Raw genomic sequence first — 22374 nt, forward strand, 5'->3', positions numbered from 1 at the left:
CTACGTGATCAGGGACCATGTCATTATTTGTAGCCATCAGAGAGACATCAACCCACTTACATGTGTCTGTGTTCACTGTGGTTATTAATGTACAGCACGGTCATTTATGTTAGAGAGACATAATACCACTTACATGTGTCTGTGTTCACTGTGGTTATTAATGTACAGCACGGTCATTTATGTTAGAGAGACATAATACCACTTACATGTGTCTGTGTTCACTGTGGTTATTAATGTACAGCACGGTCATTTATGTTAGAGAGACATTAACCTCAACTACTGTCTCTGTCTGTCCCTTTCTGTTCCTCTCTGCTAAACACACATAACCATGGACGGACACACGCACTACACCCACACCGTGTATTTCTGTAATCAAGACAGTGTTGTTTTCAGCTTCCAGTAAAAGTGTTAATGAATTTGATTTTCACCTTGTCAGAGGGAGAGAGACGTTGAGAGAAGAGGGAATTGATGGAGCCCCAGGCACCTGCACTCTTGAGCCATTGGGGGCCTTGACTTTAACAGTATGCAGTACATTGGTCCTCCCTGGAGAACAACGCTGGGTCTTTACCAGGGTGGAGGTGACCTGCTCCATCAGACACACTCCATCAAACTGTGTGAAATATTCACATTTTGGTCAAGGAAATGAATAGAAAACCACTGATTATAACAATAAGCATTGTGCATATACAGTGAGTTCGGAAAGTATTCAGACCCCTTGTCTTTTTCCACATTTTGTTACATTATAGCCTTATTCTAAAATGTATTAAATCATCCCCCCCCCTCATCAATCTATACACAATACCCCATAATTATAAAGCAAAAAATAAAAAAATGAAATATGACATTTACATACAGTATGTATTCAGACCCTTTACTCATTGTTGAAGCATCTTTGGCAGTGATTACAGCCTCGAGTCTTCTTGGGTATGATGCGACAAGCTTGGCACACCTGTATATGGGGAATTTCTCTCATTCTTCTCTGCAGATCCTTTCAAGCTCTGTCAGGTTGGATGGGGAGCGTTGCTGCACAGCTATTTTCGGTTTTCTCCAGACATGTTCAATCGCCGTTCAAGTCCGGGCTCTGGCTGGGCCACTCAAGGACATTCAGAGACTTGTCCCGAAGTCACTCCTGCGTTGTATTGGCTGTGTGCTTAGGGTCGTTGTCCTGTTGGAAGGTGAACCTTCGCCCCAGTCTGAGGTTCTGAGCACTCGGGAGCAGGATTTCAACAAGGATCTCTGTACTTTGCTCCGTTCATCTTAGACTAGTCAGGATCGAGGGTAAGTCCCTGCCGCTGAAAAACATGATGCTGCCACCACCATGCTTCACTGTAGGGATGGTGCCAGGTTTCCTCCAGACGTGACGCTTCGCATTCAATATTAGTAACATCAGGGAGGAGAATCTTGTTTCTCATGGTCAGGTCAGAGTCCTTTAGGTGCCTCTTGGCAAACTCCTAAGCAGGCTGTCGTGCATTTTACTGAGGAGTGGCTTCCGTCTTGCCACTCTACCATAAAGGCCTGACTGGTGGAGTGTTGCAGAGATGGTTGTCCTTCAGGAAGGTTCTCCCATCTCCACAGAGGAACTCTGGAGCTCTGTCAGAGTGACCATCGGGTTCTTGGTCACCTCCCTTTTTGGTATGCGTCCCCAGATCTGTGCCTCAACACAATCCTGTCTCGGAGCTCTACGGACAATTCCTGTCTCGGAGCTCTACGGACAATTCCTTCAACCTCACGGCTTGGTTTTTGCTCTGAAATGCACTGTCAAATGTGGGACCTTATATAGACAGGTGTGTGCCTTTCCAAATCATGTCCAATCAATTGAATTTACCACAGGTGGACTCCAAACAAGTTGTAGAAACATCAAGCATGATCAATGGAAACAGGATGTACCTGAGCTCAATGTCAAGTCTCATAGCAAAAGGTCTGAATACTTATGTAAATAAGGTATTTCTGTTTTTTTATTATTAATACATTTGCAAACATTTTTAAAAACCTGTTTTTGCTTTGCCATTATAGGATATTGTGTGTAGATTGGTAAGGACAATTAATTTAATCAATTTTAGAATTAGACTGTAACGTAACAAAATGTGGAAAAAGTCAAAGGGTGTGAATACTTTCCGAATGCCCTGTGTGTGTGTATGTATATATATATATATAAAAAAGAGTGAGCAACTGTGCAGATATTGATTGTTTTATGTACTGATCAATATGAGCTGTCTATCCCTCTTCAGATCAAGACCGTTTTCAGAGAGCAATTATTATTTTCAATTTGGGGAGTATTGTGAGAGGGCTTTCTTTTTCAAGTTGCTATCTGTGCAGAATATCATCTCTGAGTCTAGGTTCACATTTTCATGTGGTTGGTGGGAGTAGTGAGTGTTGGGAGAGGGACTAGTTCATACAGGCCTCTTGCATTATCCTGAGATGGAGTTAAAACCAACAGGGCATGTGTTTACACATCTGCTGTGACTTTTACCATCTCTCTTAATGAGATTTCCATCGATTCACTTTGGCTAAGAAATAAATCAATCGGTAACTCTATCAAAAATTACAAAACCAATTCTCAATGCACCACGTTCACCCTGAACCTGGAATTAGCAGGTAATGAAACACCCTATACAGCAGTATGCTTGTTGTTAGGAGACATGAGGGGAGATGACAGGTGGGAACAGCTAGTAGCACTGACTCTATTGGTGCAGATTGCTTATAGAGAAGTCTGACATCTTGCGAGTTCCAACCCGACTTTGCTATTAAGTGACTTTTTCTGTACAGTGACTGCCAAACACTTTTGGACATCGACAGTTACTAACATCAGATCGACAATTACTAACCTCGATATCAATATCAACTCTGACTTCAACTCTGACTCGGCTTTTCCCTTCACACTGGACGCCATTCCTTTGTTTCACGGGCTACCAAAACGCTGCAGACGTACAGTAGACACGGTAGATGAGCTGGCATCCTGGTGAGACTTTTTTTATTGGATTTATTAGGATCCCTATTAGCCGACGTCAATGAAGACAACTAGTCTTACTGGGGTCCGACACATAACGAAAAAGACATTACAGACAAAATACTTTTTACAATTGACATACATTTAAAAACGTTAACATGTAGTGTGTGTGTGTGGGTGTATATATATATGGGTGTGTGTGTGTGTGTGTGTGTGTGTGTGTGTGTGTGTGTGTGTGTGTGTGTGTGTGTGTGTGTGTGTGTGTGTGATCTATCAGTTACACATACAGTGCATTTGGAAAGTATTCAGACCCCTTGACTTTTTCCACATTTTGTTACGTTACAGCCTTATTCTAAAATGGATTAAATTAAAACATTTTCCTCATAAATCTACACACAATATACCCCAAAATGACAAAGCAAAAACAGGTTATAACATTTTGAAAAATTTACAAATAAAAAACACAAATACCTTATTTACATAAGTATTCAGACCCTTCGCTATGAGATTCGAAATTGAGCTCAGGTGCATCCTGTTTCCATTGATCATCCTTGAGATGTTTCTACAACTTGGAGTCCACCTGTGGTAAATCCAATTGATTGGAAATGGTTTGGAAAGGCAACACCTGTCTACATAATGTCCCACAGTTGACAGTGCATGTCAGAGCAGAAACCAAGCCATGAGGTAAAGGAATTGTCCGTAGAGCTCAGAGACAGGATTGTGTCGAGGCACAGATCTGCGGAAGGGTACCAACACATTTCTGCAGCATTGAAGGTCCCAAAAAACACAGTGGCCTCCATCATTCTGAAAATTGAAGAAGTTTGGAACCACTGAGACTCTTCCTAGAATTGGCAGCGGGCCAAACTGAGCAATCGGGGGAGAATGGCCTTAGTCAGGGAGGTGACCAAGAACCCGATGACAGAGCTCCAGAGTTCCTCTGTGGAGGTTAGAGAACTTTCAGAAGGACACCTATCTCTGCAGCACTCTACCAATCAGGCCTTTACGGTAGAGTGGCAAGACGGAAGGCACTTCTCAGTAAAAGGCACATGATCGACCACTTGGAGTATGCCAAAAGGCACCTAAAGTACTCTCAGACAATGAGAAACAAGATTCTCTGGTCTGACGAAACCAGGATTGAACTCTTTGGCCTGAATGCCAACTGTCACGTCTGGAGAAACCCTGGCTCCATCCCTACAGTGAAGCATGGTGTTGGCAGCATCATGCTGTGGGAATGTATTTCAGAGGCAGGGACCGGGAGACAAGTCAGGATCGAGGGAAAGATGAACTGAGCGAAGTGCATAGAGATCCTTGATGAAAACCTGCTCCAGAGCGCTCAGGACCTCAGACTGGGGCGAAGGTTCACCTTGCAACAGGACAACGACTCTAAGCACACAGCCAAGACAACACAGGAGTGGCTTCGGGACACGTCTCTATATGTCCTTGAGTTGCCCAGCCAGAACCCGGACTTGAACCCGATCAAACATCTCTGGAGAGACCTGAAAATAGCTGTGCAGCAACGCTCCCCATCCAACATGACAGAGCTTGAGAGGATCTGCAGAGAAGAATGGGAGAAACTCCCCAAATACAGGTGTGTCAAGCTAGTAGCGTTATACCCAAGAAGACTTGAGGCTGTAATCGCTGCCAAAGGTGCTTCAACAAAGTACTAAATAAAAGGTCTGAATACTTCATATGACTGGACTACAATCAAGATAAGATATGCGGGACTTTCTTTGTGGAGTGATGTGTCAAAAAACCAGAGCATCTCTTTATTATGGGCAGACCCATCCCCATTTTTACAACCATTGAATCTATATATTTTGACCATGAAAATGTGCAATCTAAGTTAACACCAAGTAATTTAGTCTCCTCAACTTGTTCAACAGCCACACCATTCATTGTCAGATTCAGCTGAGGTCTAGATTTTATGGAATAATTTGTGCCAAATACAATGCTCTTAGTTTTAGAGATGTACAGAACCAGTTTATTACTGGCCACCCATTCCTAAACCGACTGCATCTCTTTGTTAAGGGTTTCAGTGACTTCATTAGCTGTGGTTGCTGATGTGTATAAGGTTGAATCATCAGCATACATGGTCACACATGCTTTGTTTAATGCCAGTAGCAGGTCATTGATAAAAAAAATGAAAAGAGTAGAGGGCCAAGACTAAGACAAAGATAAAATTGACCAGCGCTCCTCTCCATTTTATTGGCACATGTCCAGTCACTTGAGAAGATGATGGATGAGCTTCGTTTGAGAGTCATCTATCAGAGAGACTAGAAAAACTGTAATATTATATGCCTTGCAGAAACTTGGCTGGCTCAATCTATGAACATAGAACTCTGTGGTTTCTCCATGGAGCGACACGATCAGACGGCAGTAGCCACAGGCAAGTTCAAAGGGGGAGGGGTGTGTCTCATTGTAAACAACAACTGTTGTGCTGCTTCCAGTGGGAAAGAAATCTTGAGCTTTTGCTCACCTGATATACCTCATAGTAAGCTGAAGATATGTTTATCTACCAAGAGAGATCTCATCCAAAATTATCATGCCTGTTTACATCTCGACACAAGCCAACAACTTTGGCACTCAATTAACTGTATGGGGCCATAAACAAACAAGAAACCACACACCTTGAATGCCCGCTACAACCTCTGACAAGATATTAAACATGTAAAAGGACAATATAGGAGGAAGTGGAAACCTATCACACCAGCTCACACACTTGTCAGATGTGGAAGGGCTTGCAGACGATAACAGATTACTGTCCCAGTATGTATTCCCAACATGTTTCAAGCTGACCACCATTGTCCCTGTTCCCAAGAACTCCAGGGTAACCTGCCTAAATGGCTATCGCCCGGTAGCACTCACATCTGTCATTTTGAAGTGCTCATTCCAGACACCCTGGACTCCAATTCCGATACCACCCCAACAGATCCACAGGTGACGCAATCTCAATTGCACTTCACAGTGCCCTCTCCCACCTGAACAAGAGAGGGGACAATGATGTGAGAATGCAGTTCATAGACAACAGCTCAGCGTTCAACACCATCGTCCCCTCCAAGCTCATCACTAAGCTTGTGCTGACGATACGACGGTGGTAGGCCTGATCACCGACGGCGATGAGACAGCCTACAGGGAGGAGGCCAGAGATAAACACCTCTCTGGGAAGAAGAAGGGCTGGGGTGTATGCATCATGATTAATGACTCACAGTGTAATCATAACAACATACAGGAACTCAAGTCATTCTCCTCACCCGACCTAGAATTCCTTACAATCAAATGCCGGCAATATTATCTGCCAAGAGAATTCTTGTCGGTTATCGTCACAGCTATGTATATACCCCCTCAAGCAGACACCACGACGGCCCTCATGGAACTTCACTGGACTCTATGTAAACTGGAAACCATATATCCTGAGGCTGCATTTATTGTAGCTGGGGATTTTAACAAAGCAAATTAGAGAACAAGGCTACCTAAATTCTATCAGCATATTGATTGCAGCATTGATTGCAGCAGCTTTTCATGGCGGTTTTGGAGCAGTGGCTTCTTCCTTGCTGCGGGGCCTTTCAGGTTACGTCGATATAGGACTCGTTTTACTGTGGATATAGATACTTCTGTACCTGTTTCCTCCAGCATCTTCACAAGGTCCTTTGCTGTTGTTCTGGGATTGATTTGCACTTTTCGCACCAAAGTACGTTCATCTCTAGGAGACAAAACGCGTCTCCTTCCTGAGTGGTATGAAGGCTGCGTGGTCCCATGGTGTTTATACTTGCGTACTACTGTTTGTACAGATGAACGTGGTACCTTCATGCGTTTGGAAATTGCTCCCAAGGATGAACCAGACTTATAACTTTTTTTCTGAGGTCTTGGATGATTGTTTTTGATTTTCCCATGATGTCAAGCAAAGAGGCACTGAGTTTGTAGGTAGGCCTTGAAATACATCCACAGGTCCACCTCCAATTGACTCAAATGATGTCAATTACCCTATCAGAAGCTTCTAAAGCCATGACATCATTTTCTGGAATTTTCCAAGCTGTTTAAAGGAACAGTCAACTTAGTGTATGTTAACTTCTGACCCACTGGAATTGTGATACAGTCAATTATCAGTGAAATAATCAGTTTGAAAAAAATACTGTTTGAAAAATGACTTGTGTTATGCACAAAGTAGATGTCCTAACCGACTTGCCAAAACTATAGTTTGTTAACAAGAAAATTGTGGAGTGGTTGAAAAACATGTTTTAATGACTCCAACCTAAGTGTATGTAAACTTCTGACTTCAACTGTAGCTTCATTCTTGTGTATTTTATTCCTTTTGTGTTACTATTTTTATTTTGTATTATTATTTTTTAACTCTGAATCTTTGGGAAGGGCTCGTAAGCAAGCATTTCACGGCTAAGTCTACACCTGTTGTATTCTGTACATGACCAAAACATTTTCTTTTTCATTTGAGTATCCAAGCAGCACTTCTCCACTTCTCCAAAATTAGCTTCATCTTCATTTGGTTCATTAAGTAGCGGGGTGCATGTGGAGAGATGGAGGATGAAGGGAATCAATAAGAGCATAAGGCTCAGGAGGCAGGAGACTGAGAAGAGGGCTCTTTTTAAAGCCTTGATCCAATAAGGGAGATGTCAGTAATGTTCAGAGATGACAGGATGTGAAATATTCAATGTTCCGCATTAATTACCTCCCACCGGGGAAAAGGGAGCATTTTTTGTTTTCCAGAGGGTGAAATGAGGAGAGGGGGCAGCGGAGGGGGTAGGGCCAGGGTCGCTATGGGGTCTGGGTTCATTGGGTGGATTGCTAGGCAGAAATTGACTCAGAACTCAAAGTGACATGTGGATGAGTTGGTGAGAGAGAGAAAGTGTGTGTACGTGTGTGTGTGTGTGTGTGTGTGTGGACCGACAAAAAGGATGTTTTGAGAGGCGAATGACCAGGAGCTCAGCAATTAAGTGTCTCAATTGCACTGATTGAGGATGACAGGAGAGCACAGTACCCACACATTACAGAGCCGACACTTTGTTGCATTTACTGGGTTTATAAATTGTATCTGATAAGCAATTAATCGTCTAATTGGCCATTGGAGAGCCTGTCGGTTCCCCTGAAGTCTCTCGCGCTACGGTCGGCGGACGATTGGAGAACACTGCCGATAAGACACTGATAGTGCCGGGTCATTGAAAAAACATCCCAAAACTATTCCGTACGGAAAAGTAACTAATAGGCTGAGTTTGAGACGATGAGAAGAGCCACGTTGTTATTAGACATCAAAGTTAAAACTAAAAACTAAAGGGAATAGGGATTAACACACAGAGTAGGGGAATACACGCTCACCCTTGTAAACAAGAACAGAAAGATGGTATTAGGGTGAACACGTTAACAAAGCAAGGAAGTATGCATCCTATTCTTTGTCTCTATTCTCTTACAGTCCATTCTTCCTCTCTCACTCAAATCAGATGGAGACTGAGAAGTGTCTCTGGGGATGCCATACAACACGGTGTCTGATCTGAGCATGCTGTGTTTGGTTCCTCTCTACCTCCGCTGCAGCTGAGCTGTCAGTCAATCACAACATAAATGTGGAGATAATCAAATGAGCTTCCTTTGGTTTGCAGTGAACCGTCCGACACAGAGAACATGATGGATGGATCAGAACAGCACACAGGCCGAGGGGGACTGAGCCATGCATTCACTGGGAGTGATTCTTGATGGAATTGACCCTGTAATAACCTCACCTCCCTCTCTCCTTTTATTCTCTCCATTCCCATGCCGCACACCCAAGAACAGGGCTTTTGTGAAAAGAGGTCCGTTCTGTACACCAGACTTCCGCAACTGCAATGTTTGCCTTGCCTCTGTACTGTATTTCAAATGAGTCAGCAGAATTCAGAATGTAGCAATTCATTATTAATCCGGTCCCAGGCGCGAATCCAACTGGGCAAAATGCTTCTCTCTCTTTCACGGTGGCACCATCAGGAAATCACTCTCTCTCTTTTTAATGATCTATGTAGAGCCGCAACACAGGTGATCTCCTCTCCTGCTGTTCCACCTACACAGGGTCTGGCTGGCTTTGTGCTGTTGGTAGGTAAAGGGGGAACTGGTAGGTAGGTAGGCTTAAATCAGTGGGGCTTTGGGTGGGACCGAAGAGAATTAAGATCAACGTCTAGCAATGTCGAATTTCCAAACACACAGTATACAGTGCAAATATATACACACACAAATGGATTGGCTGGAAGTAAGTGTGGATGTGTTACTGTGCTATAATGTCTTAAATGGACATTCTGTAGTTGTCCAAGAAAACAGCATCCCCTGTCTTATCACATAAGAGGAAATGTGAATCCTCCCATAGATTGAAATCCAAAATGTCAATTTCATATCGCTCAGACCTGCTCTAGAAAGGAAGATTGAGATGACCCCCATGATGTGCAGAACAATTTCAATGTCGCATCTGTCTGCTAAAAAATAGGACTGAACCAGCCAGGGAACACCATGTCCATGACAACCATCGCTCTTGGGACAGAGGGGCAGTAATTTAGTCATAAGTAAACTACTACTACAAAAGTTTCCTGTGTGTATCAAGAATGGTCCACCCCCCAAAGGACATCCAGCCAACTTGACCCAACTGTGGGAAGCATTGGAGTTAACATGGGCCAGCATCTCTATGGAATGCTTTCGACACCTTGTAGAGTCCATGAGGCCCGGCGACTTGAGGCTGTTCTGAGTAGAGATCATTTTTTTCTTGTTAGCTTAGTTAGCTTCTCCCAGTCAAAACAGGTACTACGTAATCATATTGGATGATAAATAACCTAGCTATGGAAGCAATTAATCTACCATAGCGCAAGTCGGCTTGGTTGGTTGCTGTCCCTCTTCTCTGCCTCCCTCCTCCCTGTGTCACTCACTCACGCTAGCCTACAAACACAGCACAGCCGCTGCTAGAGCGTCACCTCTCTCTACCTCCTCTCCTTCGTGCTATATAAACTCTGGTTAATAAAATTGCTTAAAAATGGACTTTTCTGCTGCTTCCCTCACTCGGATCGGACTGGGTCTGGATCCGACCAGGTCTATACAGAGCGGGTCTAGTTGTACTCGGGTATGTCTGGAACGGGTATATATATATATATATATATACTGCTCAAAAAATAAAGGGAACACTTAAACAACACAATGTAACTCCAAGTCAATCACACTTCTGTGAAATCAAACAGTCCACTTAGGAAGCAACACTGATTGACAATACATTTCACATGCTGTTGTTCAAATGGAATAGACAACAGGTGGAAATTATAGGCAATTAGCAAGACACCCCCAATAAAGGAGTGGTTCTGCAGGTGGGGACCACAGACCACTTCTCAGTTCCTATGCTTCCTGGCTGATGTTTTGGTCACTTTTGAATGCTGGCGGTGCTTTCACTCTAGTGGTAGCATGAGACGGAGTCTACAACCCACACAAGTTGTTCAGGTAGTGCAGCTCATCCAGGATGGCACATCAATGCGAGCTGTGGCAAGAAGGTTTGCTGTGTGTGTCAGCGTAGTGTCCAGAGCATGGAGGCGCTACCAGGAGACAGGCCAGTACATCAGGAGACGTGGAGGAGGCCGTAGGAGGGCAACAACCCAGCAGCAGGACCGCTACCTCCGCCTTTGTGCAAGGAGGAGCACTGCCAGAGCCCTGCAAAATGACCTCCAGCAGGCCACAAATGTGCATGTGTCTGCTCAAATGAGGGTGGTATGAGGGCCCGATGTCCACAGGTGGGGGTTGTGCTTACAGCCCAACACCGTGCAGGACATTTGGCACTTGCCAGAGAACACCAAGATTGGCAAATTCGCCACTGGCGCCCTGTGCTCTTCACAGATGAAAGCAGGTTCACACTGAGCACTTGTGACAGACGTGACAGAGTCTGGAGACGCCGTGGAGAACGTTCTGCTGCCTGCAACATCCTCCAGCATGACCGGTTTGGCGGTGGGTCAGTCATGGTGTGGGGTGGCATTTCTTTGGGGGGCCGCACAGCCCTCCATGTGCTCGCCAGAGGTAGCCTGACTGCCATTAGGTACCGAGATGAGATCCTCAGACCCCTTGTGAGACCATATGCTGGTGCGGTCGGCCCTGCAAGACAATGCTAGACCTCATGTGGCTGGAGTGTGTCAGCAGTTCCTGCAAGAGGAAGGCATTGATGCTATGGACTGGCCCGCCCGTTCCCCAGACCTGAATCCAATTGAGCACATCTGGGACATCATGTCTCGCTCCATCCACCAACGCCACGTTGCACCACAGACTGTCCAGGAGTTGGCGGATGCTTTAGTCCAGGTCTGGGAGGAGATCCCTCAGGAGACCATCCGCCACCTCATCAGGAGCATGCCCAGGCATTGTAGGGAGGTCATACAGGCACGTGGAGGCCACACACACTACTGAGCCTCATTTTGACTTGTTTTAAGGACATTACATCAAAGTTGGATCAGCCTGTAGTGTGGTTTTCCACTTTAATTTTGAGTGTGACTCCAAATCCAGACCTCCATGGGTTGATAAATTGGATTTCCATTGATTATTTTTGTGTGATTTTGTTGTCAGCACATTCAACTATGTAAAGAAAAAAGTATTTAATAAGATTATTTCTTTCATTCAGACCTAGGATGTGTTGTTTAAGTGTTCCCTTTATTTTTTGAGCAGAATATATATATATATATATAGAAAATGCAAAAACTATGTACAGTTAAAGTCAGAAGTTTACATACACCTTAGCCAAATACATTTAAACTCCTGACATTTTTCACAATTCCTGACATTTAATCCTAGTAAAACCTCCCTGTCTTAGGTCAGTTAGGATCACCACTTTATTTTAAGAATGTGAAAAGTCTGAATAATAGTAGAGAATGATTTATTTCAGCTTTTATTTCTTTCATCACATTCCCAGTGGGTCAGAAGTTTACATACACTCAATTATTATTTGGTAGCATTGCCTTTCAATTGTTTAACTTGGGTCAAACGTTTCAGGTAGCCTTCCACAAGCTTCCCACAATAAGTTGGGTGAATTTTCGGCCCACTACGGTCTTTGTCCCCATGTGCAGTTGCAAACCGTAGTCTGGCTTTTTTATGGCGGTTTTGAAGTAGTGGCTTCTTCCTTGCTGAGCTGCCTTTCAGGTTATGTCGATATAGGATTCGTTTTACTTTTGTACCTGTTTCCTCCAGCATCTTCACAATGTCCTTTGCCGATTGATTTGCACTTTTCGCACCAAAGTACGTTCATCTCTAGGAGACAGAAGCGTACTATTGTTTGTACAGATGAACGTGGTACCTTCAGGCGTTTGGAAATTGCTCCCAAGGATGAACCAGACTTGTGGAGGTCTACAATTTTTTGGATGATTTCTTTTGATTTTCCCATGATGTCAAGCAAAGAAGCAGTGAGTTGAAAGGTAGGCCTTGAAATACATCCACAGGTACACCTCCAATTGACTCAAATGATGTCAATTAGACTATCAGAAGCTTCCAACGCCATGACATCATTTTCTGGAATTTTCCAAGCTGTATGCAAACTTCTGACCCACTGGAATTGTGATAGTGAATTATAAATGAAATAATCTGTCTGTAAACAATTGTTGGACAAATGACTTGTGTTATGCACAAAGTAGATGTCCTAAGTGATGTACCAAAACTATAGTTTGTTAACAAGAAATTTGTGGAGTGGTTGAAAAATTTGTTTTAATGACTCCAACCTAAGTGTATGTAAACTTCTGACTTCAACTGTATATCAGGTCCGGATGGGAAAGCCCCTGGTCCATTTCAGAACGGGTCCAGCTTTTGTACCCATGAAGGTCTCTAGTTCTGAGGGTAAAAGGGGGTGCAACTCAATATTAGGAATGCGTTCCTAATGTTTTGTAAACTCAGTGTACATGAATGCACTGAGACATGGATGCCCAGAGTGAATTCCTTAAATGCTTGTTGGGTGTGTAATAACACAGTATGTCAGCTGATTATACCATAAGGCAGGGATCATCATTCAGCTAATTTGTAGATTGCAAATTGACCAACAGAATCCCAAAACAGATATAATATTTGACTAAAATAGAATAATTTCAAACGTTACATTTGTATACGATCATATGTACACTAAACACTGTACACTAAACAAAAATATAAACGCAACATGTAAAGTGTTGGTCCCATGTTTCATGAGCTGACATAAAAGATCCCATAAGTGTTCCGTACGCACAAAAATATAATTCCTCCAACTCTGTTTTAGAGAATTTGGCAGTACGTCCAACCGAACTCACAACCGCAGATCACGTGTTACCACGCCAGCCTAGGACCTCCACATCTGGCTTCTTCACCTGTGGGATTTTCTGAGACCAGCCACCCGGATAGCTGATGAAACTGTGGGTTTGCACAACCAAAGAATTTCTGCACAAACTGTTAGAAACCATCTCAGGGAAGCTCATCTGCGTACTCGTCGTCCTCACCAGGGTCTCGACCTGACTGCAGTTCGGGGTCGTAACCGACTTCAAAGGGCAAATGCTCAATTTCGATGGCCACTGGCACGCTGGAGAAGTGTGTTCTTTATGGATGAATCCCGGTTTTAACTGTACCAGGCAGATGAAAGACAGCGTGTATGGCATTGTGTGGGTGAGTGGTTTGCTGATGTCAACGTTGTGAACAGAGTGCCCCATGGTGGTGGTGTGGTTATGGTATCGGCAGGCATAAGCTATGGACAACCAACACAACTGTATTTTATCAATGGCAATTTGAATACACAGAGATACCGTGACGAGATCCTGAGGCCCATTGTCGTGTCATTTATCCACCGCCATCATCCACCGCCATCACCATGATAATGCATGGCCTCATGTCGCAAGGATCTGTAAACAATTCCTGGAAGCTGGAAATGTCCCAGTTCTTCCATGACCTGCATACTCACCAGACATGTCACCCATTGAGCATGTTTGGGATGCTCTGGATCAACGTGTATGACAGCGTGTTCTAGTTCCCACCAATATCCAGCAACTTCGCACAGCCATTGACGAGGAGTGGGACAACATTCCACAGGCCACAATCAACAGCCTGATCAACTCTATGCGAAGGAGATGTGTTGCGCTGAAAATGGCGTTCACACCAGATACTGACTAGTTTTCTGATCCATGCCTCTACCTTTTTTTTAAGGTATCTGTGATCAACTGATGCATACCTGTATTCACAGTCATGTGAAATCTATAGATTAGGTCTTAATGAATTTATTTAAATTGACTGATGTCCTATGATCTGTAACTCAGTAGAATCTTTGAAACTGTTGCATGTTGGGTTTATATTTTTGTTCAGTATATATATTTTTCGGGGAAACTTGGGGCGGGGGGGGGGATAACATCACCTGCAGTTGGTGAACTCTGCCATAAGAGAGATGTAAGGGATTCCATCTGGCATTGACACTATCAATACAACTCCCTCGTGCATCACAAAGTCAAACAGCTTCACTTTATTATCCCCCCCCCCCAAAATTCTCCCTTTAAACCCGTCATTGATCCAGAGAAGCCTGCCTGAGCAGCACCAAGTGCTTTTCCTCCCTTTGTCACTCTCTCTCTCTCTCTCTTCTTTTTCCCCTTCTCCCAGACATCTGAGTCAACAATCAATGCCATTTCATTCCAGTGAAGGAACAAATGGAATTCCAGCTGAGAGAGCGTAGCAGCGGTGAACAAAGCCTTTCTGTGACGCTGCTCGCTCCCTGTCCTACAACAGGGACAAAGTGTGAGCATCAGAGAGAATGCATGGTCCTCTGGGCCCCTGCCACCTCCACACACACACACACACACACACACACACACAAATATATATACCCCGGCAGGTGAAACATTGCAGGTAAAATACATGCAAACACTACTTTTTTTCCCGCTTTTTATGCATGTGGCGTATACTGTGACATTTCAACATTGAGTATTGGAATCCCAGTTCCCAGTATTTCTCTTTCAAGCTTTTTTCTGAATCAATTTGTGTAATCATTTTAAATGAGCTAATGCTGTCTGTTTTCCACAACAACCACCATGAGCACTGTAACTACGGGCACCATAGAACCACCAGCTACTGCTATTGTGCAATGTAAACCATATTACTCAATACATACTACTGCTACTGTTAATTCTTCTATACTACTACTGTTAATTCTTCTATACTACTACTACTACCTGTTAATTATTCTATACTACTACTACTGTTAATTCTTCTATACTACTACTACTACTACTACTACTACTACTACTTCTATACTACTACTTCTTCTATACTACTACTACTACTGTTAATTCTTCTATACTACTACTAGTACTACTACTGTTAATTCTTCTATACTACTACTAGTACTACTACTGTTAATTATTCTATACTACTACTACTGCTACTACTGCTGTTAATTCTTCTATACTACTAGTGAGAAGTAGGCTAGTATAATATTCTTGATGGGTATAACGTACTTAAGCATGCATTTGTGACATTTAGATCAAGCGAAGAAGTAAAGACATGAATGTAATGCGCTGGACGTTTTCATATGACGAAACAGGTGATTGTCTGTGTTATGGTCGTGCTTCTGCATTGACCCATGACCACTACTAGCTGCTGATGTTGTTTTTCCCACTCTGTCATTGGACGGTCATTGCCTTTGCCAGGACTTCAGAATTGAAAAATATATGAATGTGTAGCTAGCTACCTCTCAGCTTCACAGCACATGGAGAAGTGTTTCATTAAAATATGATAGAGATGTGCCAGTGAGGAAGGAAACTAGATGGAAGGAATGTATTGGATCTCTCAAAATAGGGCCATTAAGAGGAAATATGTAGTGCACTGTACATGTGGTATACATAAGGAATGTTGAATATAGAAAGGGTTTACTGCACCACTATACAGTACACATGTATAGTGTTTTGAATGAGTACTGCTATCTTACCTGGACAGCTTCACCCACCATACATACACTGGTCCGTCATATGTAGCATTGTTGGAAAGTTAACAACTGTACACCAAAGAAGATTTGTTTGTCTAGTTTTCCAATTCATACTACCATGAACATGAATGGAAATACATTGGACCCACCAACTACCCAGTGGCTGATCAAAGCAGCCCTGTAGGACTGTGCTGCAACCACCCCTCCCAACTCACCCACCCCTGGCCTCGCTAGCTGCCAGCTGCATGTGTTCGCCTCAGGCATAGCCCTGCCTAGCCGTCTGACCAGCTGTGGCCTCCCCCCTAGGCAAGGGAGATGTAGGGAAAGAGAGAGAGAAGGAAAAACAGACACGCACACGACTGACCAATAGACAATCTATTTTCCCACATTCTTACGGATGTTCTTTGTCCATATTCCATGCCTGTCCTTGAGGATGTGAAATTAATAGATTGGTAAGATTAACATGGTCACACACACAAACACACACACAGTTATGGTGTGTGCTATATTGGCATAGTGGAGGTTAGAAGATGCCCGATATAACTGAATAGGCACAGCAAGCCCAGCTAGGCTCTGCAGATTTCTTAATGAATGCACTGACATTTCTTTTAATCGCCCCTACCCATTGTTAGATTTTGTCAGACACAGCGGGAGGTTGGAGTGAAGGAGGAAAAAAGAAGTGTGGTCATAACTAATGAAAAACATAAATCGCTAGAGTACAACAGATTGTGCACAAGATGGCAGAAATAATTGTGTCCTCCCCGGGGGAATGGAGCACTGTGTAGAACACCACTCTGTATGCCCAGCCAACATTAACACGCATTACACGACCAAACGATTACAGCATCAAGGTGATAACACGCTGCTCTTTCCCTTTCCCATTGGTTTATTGGAATTAATTTCTATTAATTTCTTATAATACATTTTCGGACAAATGCAGATTCAGCGTCAATGCACAACAAAATTTAAACACTTCATGATACAGTCATTGTGCACTGCACTGCGTTCTCCATACAGCCATTGTGCACTGCGTTTTCTATACAGTCATTGTGCACTGCACTGCGTTTTCTATACAGTCATTGTGCACTGCACTGCGTTCTCTATACAGTCATTGTACACTGCACTGCGTTCTCCATACAGTCATGGTGCACTGCGTTCTCCATACAGTCATGGTGCACTGCACTGCGTTCTCTATACAGTCATTGTGCACTGCACTGCGTTCTCCATACAGTCATTGTACACTGCACTGCGTTCTCCATACAGTCATGGTGCACTGCACTGCGTTCTCCATACAGTCATGGTGCACTGCACTGCGTTCTCCATACAGTCATTGTGCACTGCACTGCGTTCTCCATACAGTCATTGTGCACTGCGTTTTCTATACAGTCATTGTGCACTGCGTTTTCTATACAGTCATTGTGCACTGCACTGCGTTCTCCATACAGTCATGGTGCACTGCACGGCGTTCTCCATACAGTCATGGTGCACTGCACGGCGTTCTCCATACAGTCATTGTGCACTGCACCGCGTTCACAATGACTGCGTTTTCCATACAGTCATGGTGCACTGCACTGCTTTCTCTATACAGTCATGGTGCACTGCACTGCGTTCACAATGACTACGTTCTCCATACAGTCATTGTGCACTGCACTGCGTTCTCTATACAGTCATTGTGCACTGCACTGCGTTCCCTACACAGTCATTGTGCACTGGACTGCGTTCTCTAAACAGTCATTGTGCACTGCGTTCCCTACACAGTCATTGTGCACTGCACTGCATTCTCTAAACAGTCATTGTGCACTGCGTTTTCTAAACAGTCATTGTGCACTGCACTGCATTCTCTATACAGTCATTGTGCACTGCACTGCATTCTCTATACAGTCATTGTGCACTGCACTGCATTCTCTATACAGTCATTGTGCACTGCACTGCATTCTCTATACAGTCATTGTGCACTGCACTGCATTCTCTATACAGTCATTGTGCACTGCACTGCGTTCTCTAAACATTCATTGTGCACTGCACTGCGTTCTCTAAACATTCATTGTGCACTGCGTTCTCTAAACATTTATTGTGCACTGCGTTCTCTAAACATTTATTGTGCCCTCGTTCTCTAAACAGTCATTGTGCACTGCACTGCGTTCTCTAAACAGTCATTGTGCACTGCACTGCGTTCTCTAAACATTCATTGTGCACTGCGTTCTCTAAACATTTATTGTGCCCTCGTTCTCTAAACAGTCATTGTGCACTGCGTTCTCTAAACAGTCATTAAGGCACTGGATTCCATTTTCTACCACTTAAGATAGAGAGAATTATTGGCATTCTAATTAATGAGAGAATTTAATGATATTTGCATAATATACTACAATGGTGGAGGACTAATCTGTTACTTGATTTATATTAATTACATTCGGCAAGTTGATTAAATCACTAGAATTTTGTGGTTTCACTAAAAGCAATCAACAAGGGAAACGTTGAATTACATTTACTTTAACAAAATTGACATATTATATTGGCAATGCATTATGCCGACTTCAGAGGAATACATTGCCCTTGAGGTCAGACAGGACCCGAGGCAGACATTACTGCGACTGAACATTTCTGAATTAGACATTTCTAGTTTCTGTATTCTTCAAATGCATACTTCCACATTTCTTGAGGGGATAATGCATCTTTAGAAGATACGAGAGACATCATAAAAGTTATTTTATGTACTATGTACAACACATCATTATGCGTTCTTGCATAAAAGCGTTAAACGTTGTTTTTTTGTGTTAGGTCACACATATTTATGGTATGACACTGAAATGTGTAAGCAGCTTTGTATCCACACTTCAGTGTCAGATATGAAAACACATAAACACACAGCATTGTGTGCTGCCTGAAGGCTGGATTTACAGAGCTCTCGCTCTCGCTGTCTATCTGTTTCTCACTCACACACAGAGAAAGGGATGGGCTCATGTGTCACGTCAAGTGACACATTCTTCATAGGCATTTTAATATGCAACGATGGAAACAAGCTCTGGGAAAAATGGCTCTAAGGTGACGTCTGTACTGATTACATTACCAGTTCCTAAGCTGCATATCCCACTGCAACTCCTTTCTCTCCTAGAATGTTTTAGTCTGTCAGTAGAATATCCCTACTATCTGAATGAGTACTTTAAAGTCCCCTAAAATGACCCTAACTATCCTTCCCTTCTCAATGCAAACAATCTCTTAATAACTCAATAGCTTTTTTATGCTCAGTATTGAGCCCAAAGATCTCCTTGCCAAACCCCCAGCCCTCCACGGCTCTGTAATAGACAGTGGAGCTCAAATTAAGGGAGATGGATTTTCTCTCAATCCGCTTAAGACATCAGACACTGAGTGAGTTTGTTTCATTTTTTTAAAGAAGCATTTTAATACAGCTCCTTTCATGTGTGAGTGCCTTCCCACTGTTAAAGACCTGAGTCAAGAGACCACAGTTAGGCTTAGACGTCATTGGAGAACGACAGCGACTCACTCCAGTCATCAGGACTAAATGGTTCTCTGAGTCTACATCACAGTAGATCACAACCAGAGGGTATAGTACAGTCTCTCTCATGATGCTAGCTGGTAGATTAGAATAGCACATCTTTGAGTGGTGTGGGTTATGTTGGTTAAGTGCATCAAACAGCACAATAATATAATACGCAACATGTAGTGTTGGTCCCATGTTTCATGACCTGAAATAAAAGATCCCAGAAATTGTTCATACGCACAAAAAGCTCTCAAAATTTGTGCACAAATTTGTTTGCATCCATGTAAACAAATTAGTGAGCATTTCTCCATGGCCAAGATAATCCATCCACCTGACAGGTGTGGCATATCAAGAAGTGTGGCGCAGCGGTCTAAAGCACTGCATCTCAGTGCTAGATGCGTCACTACAGATCCTGGTTCGATTCCAGGCTGTATCACAACTGGCCGTGATTTGGAGTCCCATAGGGCGGCGCACAATTGGCCCAGTGTCGTTCGGGTTGCAGTCAGGCTCTCCTCAACTATTAGCCAAGAGAGACTGGCATGCATAGTATTTATATCAGCCCTCTGATTACAATGAAGAGCAAGACGTGCCTCTCTGTTCTGGGCCAGCTGCAGCTTAACTAGGTCTTTCCTTGTAGCACTGGGCCACACGACTGGACAATAATCAAGATTAGACAAAACTAGAACCTGCAGAACTTGTTTTTTGGAGTGTGGTGTCAAAAAAGCAGAGCATCTCTTTATTTCAGCTCGACCTCTCCCCATCTTTACAACCATTGAATCTATGTTTTGACTATGACAGTTTACAATCTAAGGAAACTAATTTAGTCTCCTGAATTTGTTCAACAGCCACACAATGTATTACCAGATTCAGCTGAGGTCTAGCACTTAAGGAATGATTTGTACCAAATACAATGCTCTTAGTTTTAGAGATGTTTAGGACCAGTTAATTACTGGCCACCCATTCCAAAACAGACTGCATCTCTTTGTTAAGAGTTTCAGTGCCTTCATTAGCTGTGGTTGCTGATGTGTATACGGTTGAATTATCAGCATACATGGACACGCATGCTTTGTTTAATGCCAGTGGCAGGTCATTGGTAAAAATATAAAAGAGTAGAGGGCCTAGAGAGCTGTCCTGCAGTACACCACACTTTACATGTTTGACATTAGAGAAGCTTCCATTAAAGAAAACCCTTTGAGTTCTATTAGATATATAGCTCTGAATCCACGATATGGCAGAGGTTGAAAAGCCATAGCACATAAGTTTCTTCAACAACAGTTTATCACTGAAATCTAACAGTACAGCTCCCACAATCTTCTTACTACCAACGTCTTTCAACCAATCATCAGTCATTTGTGTCAGTACAGTACATGTTGAGTGCCCTTCTCTATAAATATGCTGAAAGTCTGTTGTTCATTTGTTTACAGAGAAATAGTATTGTATTTGGTCAAACACAATTGTTTACAACAGTTTGCTAAGAGCTGGCAGCAAGCTGATAGGTCTGCTGTTAGAACCAGTAAAGGCTGTTTTACCACTCTTGGGTAGCGGAATGACTTTGGCTTCCCTCCAGGCCTGAGGACAGACTTTCCTCTAGACTCAGATTAAAGATATGACAGATCGGAGTGTCTATAGAGTCAGCTACCATCCTCAGTAGCTTTCCATCTAAGTTGTCAATGCCAGGTTTGTCATTATTGATCAATAACAATAATTTTTCCACCTCTCCCACACTAACTTTACAAAATTCAAACTTGCAATGCTTTTCTTTCATTAGTTTTTTTATGCTGGAATAGAATTGCTCACAGTTCGTTGTTGGCATTTCCTGCCTAAATTAGCACACTTTGCCAATGAAATAATCATGAAAATAATTGGCAACAACAAATGGTTTTGTGATGAATAAACTATCTGATTCAATGAAAGATGGAGTTGAATTTGTCTTTCTGCCCATAATTTCATTTAAAGTACTCCAACGTTTTTCCATCATTCTTTAAATCATTGATCTTGGCTACATAATAAAGTATCTTGTTCTTTTTACTCACATAATTTCTCAGTTTGCAGTAAGTCAGATGTGCAGCCAGACTTATTAGCCACTCCTTTTCCCCCCATCTCTTTCAACCATACACTTTTTCAATTCCTCATCAATCCATGGAGCCTTAACAGTTCTAACAGTCAGGTTCTTAACAGGTGCATGTTTATCAGTAATTGGAAGAAGCAATTTCATAAATTCATCAAGTGCAGCGTCTGGATGCTCCTCATTAATCACATCAGACCAACAAATATTTTTAACATCATCCACATAAGAGTCACAGCAAAATATTGTGTATAATCTCTTATACGCTATTTTAAGCCCAGCTGTTGGAACTTTGGCTTTCCTGGATATAGCCACTATATTGTGATCACTGCATCCAATGGGTACGGACACAGCTTTAGAACAAAATTCCACAGCATTAGTAAAAATGTGATCGATACATGTGGATGATCTTGTTCCTGTAGCTTTTTAAACACCCTGGTAGGTTGATTAATAACCTGAAAAAGATTACAGACACTAGTTACAGTAAGAAGCTTCCTCTTGAGCAGACAGCTTGATGAAAACCAGTCAATAGTCAGGTCCCCAAGAAAGTAGACCTCTCTGTTTACAGCACATACACTATCAAGCATTTCGCACATATTATTTAGACACAGACTTTTAGCACTTGGTGGCCTAAAGCAACACATCAAAAGAAAATGCTTTAGATGTGCCAAGTGAACCTGCAACCACAACACTTCAATAACAATTGGCATAAGATATTCTGAGCATTATAGGGATATGGCTCTGAATATATCCAGCAACACCTCCCCAATAAACATTTCTGTCTCTTCTATAGATGTTATATCCTTGTATTGCTACTGATGTATCATCAAATTAATTATCTAAGTGAGTCTCAGAAATGGCTAATATATGAATGTTATCTGATGTGAGCAAGATATTGATTTCATGAACCTCATTTCTAAAGCTACATACAGTTGAAGTCAGAAGTCATACACCTTAGCCAAATACAT

The 22374-nt window shown here is 42.7% G+C and overlaps 1 protein-coding gene across 2 annotated transcripts in view; it reads right to left on the reverse strand.

Annotated features, from left to right (window-relative positions):
- Positions 1 to 22374, reverse strand: part of LOC115150816 (cadherin-4) — a 236020-nt gene that overhangs the window by 138013 nt on the left and 75633 nt on the right. The window lies entirely within an intron of this gene.

Source organism: Salmo trutta, chromosome 16 (genome assembly GCF_901001165.1).
Source record: "Salmo trutta chromosome 16, fSalTru1.1, whole genome shotgun sequence".
Lineage (NCBI taxonomy): Eukaryota > Metazoa > Chordata > Actinopteri > Salmoniformes > Salmonidae > Salmo > Salmo trutta.